Source organism: Spermophilus citellus, assembly GCF_964194105.1.
Source record: "Spermophilus citellus genome assembly, chromosome: 1".
NCBI lineage: Eukaryota > Metazoa > Chordata > Mammalia > Rodentia > Sciuridae > Spermophilus > Spermophilus citellus.
The window spans coordinates 270,477,866-270,487,212 of record NC_138182.1 but is presented as its reverse complement, the minus strand read 5'-3'; the positions used below and the strand labels follow the sequence as shown (position 1 = coordinate 270,487,212).

The 9,347-nt window shown below is 42.4% G+C and overlaps 1 protein-coding gene across 1 annotated transcript in view; it reads right to left on the bottom strand.

Moving 5' to 3' along the window:
* Positions 1–9,347, bottom strand: part of OSMR (oncostatin M receptor) — a 65,137-nt gene that overhangs the window by 19,564 nt on the left and 36,226 nt on the right.

Sequence of the window (9,347 nt, the reverse complement as noted above, 5' to 3'; positions counted from 1 at the left end):
AGGACTGAAAAATATAATATCTAAAATAAAAAACAGACTGGATGAAATTCAGTTGTGAAAAAAAGGAAGGAAGCATCTTTGTCCTGTCTATCCCACTGAATGCAGTGGGCATAATTCACACAGTGCTCTCTGAGAAATTTGAAGGGCAAATAGCAGCAAAGATCCTGGAAACCAGAATTGGAAGTACTGGTTGAACTGGCAGGGGGTTCATCTGCTGCTTCTGTTTTTTTTTTTCCACTTTTTTTTCCATCAGTCCTCATAATATTTGGCCTTAGATGAAGGCACAGAAGAGGAAGTACCAGAGTGGGCTAATTAAAGTCCCAGATTTCTGACTGGAGAATCAAAACAGAGAGTTCCAGGAAACCAGAAAGCACAGAGAAATCATGGAAGGGAAGGTGCTGGAGAATGTGATTTCATGAAATTGCTGAGGAACTCCCATGCTTACCTCTAATGTACATGCCTAGATTTAATCTTATGCAGCATACCAAAGAATCTGAGTGTTAGTTAACATACCACTGTCTAGGTTCCCCAGATGTCACTGGGAGACAGACACATGGGTGGAATAGATTTTTAAGCCACTGCAAAGCCCTTGAAAACTGAACCGACATTGGGCTGGTTAAAAATGCAGCCCAAACCCATCCAGGTCAACTGTTAACTAAAAACTATCAATAATCCCCAGAGGATCTAAACATCTGGGGTCTTATAATAGTCAAAATGCCCAGTATAAAATCCAAAATAATCCAGTATGCAAAGAACCAAGAAAATTTCAGCTCATAGGAGAAAATACAGCTGATCAATGCTAGTAAAAAGGTGACCCAGGAGTTGGAATTTTCTACTAAACACTTTTTTTTTGGGGGGTGGGATTTACCAGGGATTGAACTCCGGGCACTCAACCACTGAGCCACATCCCTTATTTTGCATCTTATTTAGAGACAAGTCTCACTGAATTGCTTAGGGCCTCACCATTGCTGAGGCTGGCTTGAAGTCATAATTCTTCTGCCTCAGCCTCTCGAGCCACTGGGATTCCAGGCATGTGCCAGGAATGTTTAAACACTTTTAAACAATTATAATCTGTTCATCAAGCAATCATGAACATTCTCAAAACAAATAGAAAAACAGAAAGCCTGAGTAAAAATGTAAAAGGTAAAAGGGAAATTTTAGACCTGAAAAATAGATTCATAGAAACTCATTTTAGAGGAACAGTAGCCAAAGAGAGAAGACATGGATAAATCCATGAACCTGATAGTAGATCAGTAGAAATGAACCAACCAAACAAATGGAAAGAAAAAGAGTTGTTGAGAAGTAAACCAGGCCTCAGGAGATGTGGGATTATAATAGCAAGTCTCCAATATTTAGTCAGAGTACTCAGAGTGGGGAGGAGAAAAGAAAAAATGCAATGTTGAGTAAATAATGGCTAAAAACTCCCTAAATTTGGTGCAAGACATAAATCTACAGATTCAAGAAGCTCAGGATTAAAACCACAAATGGAGTAAAACTAAAGTCTATCCTAAACATATTAGACTCAAGAAAGTTTTGAGGATATATCAACAGAAATTATTCAACTCAAAGGCCAGAAAAAAAAGACTGAAAAAAACAAAATGAAGGGTCTCAAGGTCCTTAAACAATTGAGTGATTTTTGTGTGCATGTGTGCACATTGGGGATTGAATTCAGGACCCTACACATGCTAAGCATATACTCTACCACTGAGCTACATCCCCAGCCCAATTAAAAAAAAAAATGTTACAACAATGTCAAAAGTACCAGAAGTACAGAACAAAGAGATAAGTCCAAAGTAATAATTGAATAAATAATGGTGGAAAACTCCCAAAGTTGGTTGGTGAGTTGCATAAAGTTACCTATTCAAGAAGTTTGGAGAATGATATATTCAAGGAAAATTACACCTAGACCAATAATAATTTTATAGAACTAAAATAATTTTCTTGAAAACCAAAGATACAGAAAAAAATTAAGCATCTGGATAAACAACATACATTATGTACAGAATCATTCAAGAGATTTCACATTTTATATGAGAAACCATGAAGGGCAGAAGGTGGTGGAACATCTTTAAATTGCAGAAGAAAAGTCTCAGCCTAGAATTCAATACCCAGAAACAGTCAGCTTCAGGAAAGAAGGCAAATAGACATTATTCAGAGAAGCAAGACCAAGAATGTTTTACTAGCAGAACTGCCCTAAATGGAATGCAGAAATGCTAAATGGAGAGCTTCAGGTTGAATGGTAAAGGTATGAGAGGGAAACGTGCACCTTCAGATAGGAAGGAATAACAACAGAAATTGTAGCTATTTGGGTAAATACAATAGAAGACTATTTTCTTCTCTTAAGTTTTTTGATGTATGAATGTTAAAGCAAAAAGTGAAACACTGTCTGGTAGGGTTTCCGCTGTATGTAAGTGTAACACATATGATAACTATACTCTGCCATAGTAGAATAGCATGAAGGAGTAGATAGATAGCTCTGAAACCATGAGCCAAAATAAAGTTTTCCTCCTCTAAGTTGTTATTGTAAGGTATTTTTGTCAGAGTGACGAAAAACTGACTAAACACAGCATCTGAGAGGGAATTAATAAGAAGTCCTACATTTTTACACGAAACAGTGGAATAGTAAGTTGAAGATACGAGATCAATTCTCTAGAAGACATATACTGACATATACTCCACCTCCTACGCTGCCGGTTCTTGTTTATAATTATCAAGAATAACTAGAATATTCTGGGAAGAATATTCTGGGAATATAAAATTCTGAGATAAGGAAGCTGGGGGGGGGGGGAGTGCTGGTTGGAACAGTGTGGGCTCTCTTCCAGTCCCTTCTAAAAACAAGATGTCCTGATAAGTGAGTTCATATGTCCCCAGGGTATAAAATCCAGGGCGGGCTACTTTCTGAGGTCCTGCAGCAGTAAGGCAAGTGAGAAAACTCAAAAGATGATATTCCAGCTGCCCCAGGCAGCTTTCCTGAGCCCTGCGGGGACTAACTAGCCATGAATTCCAAGGCTCTCATTATCTTTTTTCTGCTTGTCTTTAAGTAACAAATCTACTTCACATAACTAGTATATAACCAATGAGTGAGCAGGATACAGTCTGACAGAAACATGGTTTATTGGCTAAGTGAGAGGAGTAACATTCCCTCTCATACCTGGCCCGGGTAGAAATGTCAGCCTGGTGGTGCAAGGGATGGTCATGCAGTTGAATGATTTATGAGGAAAGAAGGATACTGAGGGGGACATAAGTTTCTCTCTCTAGCACACGCACATACACACATACACACACATACACACACACATACACACAAGCATGTGTTGCATGGATTGAGACAGAAAAAAATGGGAATAGATAAGCCCATTCACAATTCCCTGACTATCAGGCACTTATGTGATCTTTCATCCCTGGAAAGCCTGGGTAGTAAATATTTAGATGGACTCTCAGGCATCTGTTATGGTTTGGATATAAAATATCCCCCCAAAGCTCCTACATTAATAAAAGAACATTTAGAGGTGAAAAGATTGGATTGAGAATGGAATAAGTGGGTGGTAACTGTAGCCTGGTGGGCTGTGATTACAGAAGGTGGATCACTGGGGTGTGTCCTGGAAGGGTATATCTTCCCCACAGCCCCTTCCCATCCCTCTCTCTCTGCTTCCTGGCCCCAAGAGCAGAGCTATGCTCCTCTGCCATGCTCTTCTGCCATGAGGCTCTCTGCCTTACCTTGGGCTCAGGGCAAGGGAGTTGTCCATGAAGTGGGTCTCTGAAACCATGAGCCAAAATAAGGTTTTCCTCCTCTAAGTTGTTATTGTAAGGTATTTTTGTTACAGTGATGAAAAACTGACTAACACAGCATCTGAAAGGGAATTAATAAGAATTCCTCCAATGATCCTCAAGACATCTGGGAGGGAGCTAACATGAGCACTGCAACCTGCATAGAAAGGGGCACTCATGATCTAAAGGACAGATGTAGAAAAAAGCCAGGGGAGTCTCATGCAGCTTTATTGGCATGTCTGCTTAATAAAGGGGCATTGCAGACCCATGTCTCACACTGAATTGCATAGTTAGGGATGGGGCCAAAGTTACTGGGTTCCCCATGAGGATCCAATGGCCCTCTATTCCTGTCAAGATCAAAAAGAAGAGTACAAAATTCAGACTTTTCAGAGGTTCTTGGATATTAGAGCTCACATGACAATACTTCCAGTCCCCTTACAGGAAAAATTAAATTGAAGACATTGGGAGGTTTGGAGACAGACACAATGATCCATGATACTTATCTGCTTGTGGGGAAGGACCCTTGGGTCACTGGGTATATTACAGACATTGGCATTTTATTTGTTGTAGCACAGAATGCTTCCTCCACCAGAGTGGTAGCTCCTTCACAGCTGAGAATTCCAGAAATAACAGAAGTTGTGTCCACTTCTGCCTCCATCTAAATTGCCAGAGTCCTAGTGGGTTATTCCTCAAAAGCAAAACTGGTACTCAGCAGAAGAGAGGTAGTTACTTTGTTAACGTAGGACCTAACACAGAAATGTCGCCAAGTAACAGCCTAGTCTCACTGAACAAAAAGATCTCCTGGATTTAGAGACTAACCAGGGATTATTGGAGGCTAATTGCCAAAGCCATTTGGGCTGACAGCCAAAGAAATATCTGATACAATCAAGCAAAAAATAGCTAGCCCTGACTGTACCCACTAATAAAAAGGAAGCCCAATAGCTGCTAATAGGTTTCTTTGAGTAATGGACACAGCATGTACCCAACCTGGGTGTCCTTTTGCTCCCTTTATTCAAGGTGACCAACAAGGCCACTGTCTTCAAATGGGATCTTGGCAATAGGAAGTCTGGAAAGCCATTCAGTGAGGTGGGGTCTGGCCATTGCTTTTCAAACCTTTGGAGTCTACTAGTCGGATGGAATCACAGATGTCCCAAACTTCCAGACTTCCTGATTATAGAAGGTAGCAAGAGAAAACTGCAAGCAGAGTGAGCCAACCTCACTTGCTGTTGGATAATCCTCTTGGGAGACTTAGCATTTTATAGCCAGAGTTGCTACTTGTGGAGCTAAAACACAAACTGTGCATTCTCATGCGGGTACATGCAAATCCCACCAATAAAATTGAGCAGGTTCAACAGAGTAAAACTGGAACATTTAAGATCCAGCCCCACTGGGAACTCAAGAGACCCATGGGTGCGGTAAACAACTAACTTTCAGGACCAAGTGACCTGTAAGGTCTGTTTTGGCTCTTCCCATAACTATGTGGAACCCAAAGTCAAAAACCATGCCTATGCATAGTATACCGATAACTCTGTAATCTAAAAGCAACCGTATGTGAGCTGTAGCTGCCATTCGGCCAGTGAATGGCAATCTTTTGATTGAATCTGGATATGGATGTTCTTCCCAAGAAGCCAACCTCCACACAGTGGCAATGGCCATACTGGCCACCCCCACCACCATATCTTGATACCTTTGTACCAACCTCATGGGCCATTGCCAAGAGCCTCACCATCTGCTCCATAAAATACAATGGAGTGATTAAAGAATCCACTGTGTGGAGACAAAACCTATGGCAATCACCTTCTGCCTAGAAGGGATAAATGTGTGTTGCTTATGTGGACCTGGTAGTACCAAAGCGACCCTTAAGAGGAACTGATGGCATCTTTTAGGATACCCTGAGACTTTACTCTGACCAAGAAACAACCTCATCAGACTTTCCATTTGTTATCTATAGGCTGATTGAGCCATTAAGCCAACTCACACAACACTGAAGAAAAAATATCCACCAAGACAGTTACTACTGGATGGCATCTTCATCTGACTAGGGCAATATGGGCACAAAGCACTCTAGTAAAAGAGGTAATATGCCTCTGCAGTACATGCTGGGAAACACTGAGCATGGAGGGGTGGAGGTGGACCAGGCAGCTGCTATTAGGCTACATCTACAAAATCCTAATCTCAGAGTTCCCAGTCATTATTTCTCCTTTATCCCATTAGTACACATGTCCTGGAGTGGTCTGTGGTTCAGGCACCATAGTACTACAACAATTTCCCTCCAACTCTAATGTGGAGGTGATACTTCCCCAATATGCCATCCCCATGGAATCCCAAGCAGGTGGAGAATAGGACCAAGGAGTACTAAGGAGTTAGAGTCCTTCTAGTTGTATGGACATTATCATACATTCTAAGTTTGTATAGGACATTGTCTTTCTCCCTGGACTGGTTGAGGCCAGGAGATCTGGGTCAGGCAACAAGGGCTATGGCTGCCCAGAGGTAGTAGGGACAGACAGACTGGGCAACTATACCAACTAGGTCCAATCCCAGATAAGAAACACCTAAGACCCCAGGAGGGAGGGGAATAGGATGCAAGCCTGCCATCTGCTTTCCCCACAAGGAGATGGCAGCAGAGGCCTGGAAGAACAATGTCTTCATCAGGCTCTCCACAGCTATGGCCACTGTGGGCAACCAGGAAGCACTGGATCTGCCACCCTCCTCCTTGTGCACCACAGAGCAGAGCCACCCTCTCATCCTGCCCATGGTAAACTATAGCAGTATTCCTGATGCCACAATGTTTGTCCAAAGAACAGGAACCGTGCCTTACCAGGTGAAGATCTGGCTCCCACCACCTGGAAGGAAGCTGGAGGTGCTCTGTTTAAACTCAAGGACTCTGTGGCAAGATATCACAACCACAACAACAAAACTGTGGTGGGCTGGTATTTTCCAAAACTTGTTTGCCAGGTTGTTGAAGCCCAAATCCTCGGAGTCCATCCTAAATTCTCTTTCCCTTTTAATCCACATGATTTCCCTCCAGAAGTCCTATCAATTCCATTCTAAACTGTACTCAAAAGATGCTCTCTTTCCACCAACTCCATTACTGCAACAGCCCCTAACCATCTCCTTCCACTACCCTACCCTTATGGTCCAGTGGGAGTGATTTTTTTTTCTACACATAAATGCCATCATGTCTTTCTCCTGATGAAAACCTTTCAATCCAAAGTTCTCATGCAGTTCCATAACTGTTGTTCCATAACTGCCTGCCACTCCAGTCTCCTTGTTTTTTTTCCCTTAGAGTAAAGACATAAGGACATCCTCACTGCTCCTCAAAACACCCCCAAGCTTTTTCCATTCCACAACCTTTTCAAATCCTGTTCTATTTTGCATAAAATGCTTTTACCTTGGACGGCTCCCTCCTGCTCATCCTTCAGGACTCCACTCCTTCAGAGAAGTTTCCCCCAACTATCCTGATGAAGCAGCATCTTGGGCCTTCTGTACACCATGATTTGCATTTTATCTTCTCAATAGGAATTATCAATACTTAAAATTATTTCACTTGTTTATAGGTTTCCTATATAAGCAAACGCACTCTGACCACCAGTCCACTTAACATACATTAGCATTTGAGCTTATTAGGGAAGCTTACTCAGTTTTGGTCACTCTGTACTGCAAGGTGTCCTAGTGAATAAGCTGAGCTACAAGATGTGCAAGAGATCAGAAGGTAACATGAGGCTGGGGGTAGTGGCAAACGCTTACAATCCCAGTGACTTGGGTGGCTGAGGCAGAAAGCTTTGAGGCCAGCCTCAGTAACTTGGTGAGACCCTTAACAACTTAGCAAAACCCTTAAAAAAATAGAACTGGAGATATAGCTCAGCAGTAAAGCATATCAGAGGTCAATCCCCAGTACCAAAAAAATCCTAAGAAAACAAAAATTCTACATCAGAAGAGATTGTGAGACACCTGCAGGAGAGAGAAGGCTCATGACCTCACATTGAGAGCAGAGGGAAAAGAAAAGGTAGCAGCTGCTCTGTGTAAGACCATCAAGGTCACAGTAAGTGATGTTGTCTTTATCATCAGAAAAATTCCTCATTGAGTTTGAAGCGGGGCAGCAGGGGTGACATGATCAAATCTGGTTTTGAGATGACCAGTTTGCCAAAGTGTGAAGAACATTAAGATACTTCTAGACCTGGGAGGAAGCCGTAGCTGTGGTTCAAGTGAGCAGGGTAGTGGACTGGATGAAGAGTAATGGTACCGATGGAAAAAAGCGAGTAGGTGTAAAACATATTTAGGCAAAAAATAAATAGTAATTGTAGGTGGAGTAAATGTGAGTGGTCAAAGAAAGAAAAGTGCAAAGATGATTCCCACAATTGACTTACAGAAAATCAGATTATAGGCCACGTCATTCACAGAGATGGAACATGCTAGAATAGAACCAAGTATGAGAAGGAAGCAATAGCATGAGTTCAGTTTTTAAACTTAGGGTATAAGGCATGTTTGAAGTGTCAGGAATATACTCAGATATGCAGAATTACATGGGTTCAGATCATGACAGAGAACTTCATCTGTACACAGGAAGTTACTAAAGCCACAAGCATGTTAGATCGTCCACTAGGTAAGAGAAAAAGCATATGGGCAAGACTTGAGGTACTGCACATATTGGTGTCTGGCAGAGAAGGCTAAGCCTCTGAAGAGAAGCGGGAACTAGAGAGGTAAGAATAAAACCAGGATTTGGGCATCTCTATCTAAAAAGATAACCTGATTTGGCATCTTCAATAAAAAGCCAGTTTTTTATTCTAGTTAAGAGAGCATAGCAAAATTGTTGCTATGATGATTCTGCCTTAGTTGAAAGCCTTCAGGTATGATATCAAATATAGATCCTGTCTGGCCACTACAAATGCCAACCTATAATAGTTGGACAGAAGACTTACTAATGAATTACTGAACCAGGACAGGATGATGGCTCCCTCCCCCAAACACTGGATGAAGATTCAGAGAAAACGAAGGAATTCTGTACACCCTCCCTCCCACACACACTGGCAGAAACTCAGACCACTGGAGCAGGAATCCCCAGGAGTAAGGTTAGGGGAGGCAGGAACACTGAAAGCAGCTGAGGGAAACCCATGGAGCCCAGGGATCTGCGGAGTCTCTTCCCCCTCCTCTTCCCTGAACGCCCAGGCTGGTGGACTGCGATCTAACCTCCTGATGCTGCTACTCGAGGGATGAGCATGAAACCCTGAGCTGAAGGGCTGTCTGGTGCAGGGAGGAATGCTTAATTCTGGTTTCCTAGGGCCTCTATCTCCTGATCCTCAGCTCATCACCTGCCTACAAGACTTGGCCCAGGCTATTACATCTTCCCCTGATAAGTATGCCCGGACAACATGGCATCCACTTTTAGGAGAAGTCAGGCTCACATGCCAAAATGATGAGAGATCTGTGCAACAGGAATACAACCAATTGATCCACAGTCAACAGTGTTAGTCAGCTTTTCATCACTGTGATTAAAATACCTGATATAAAAAACGTAAGGGATGACAGTCCGTTTTGGCTCCTGGTTACAGAGGCTTTAGTCCATGGTGGGCTGTCTCCAT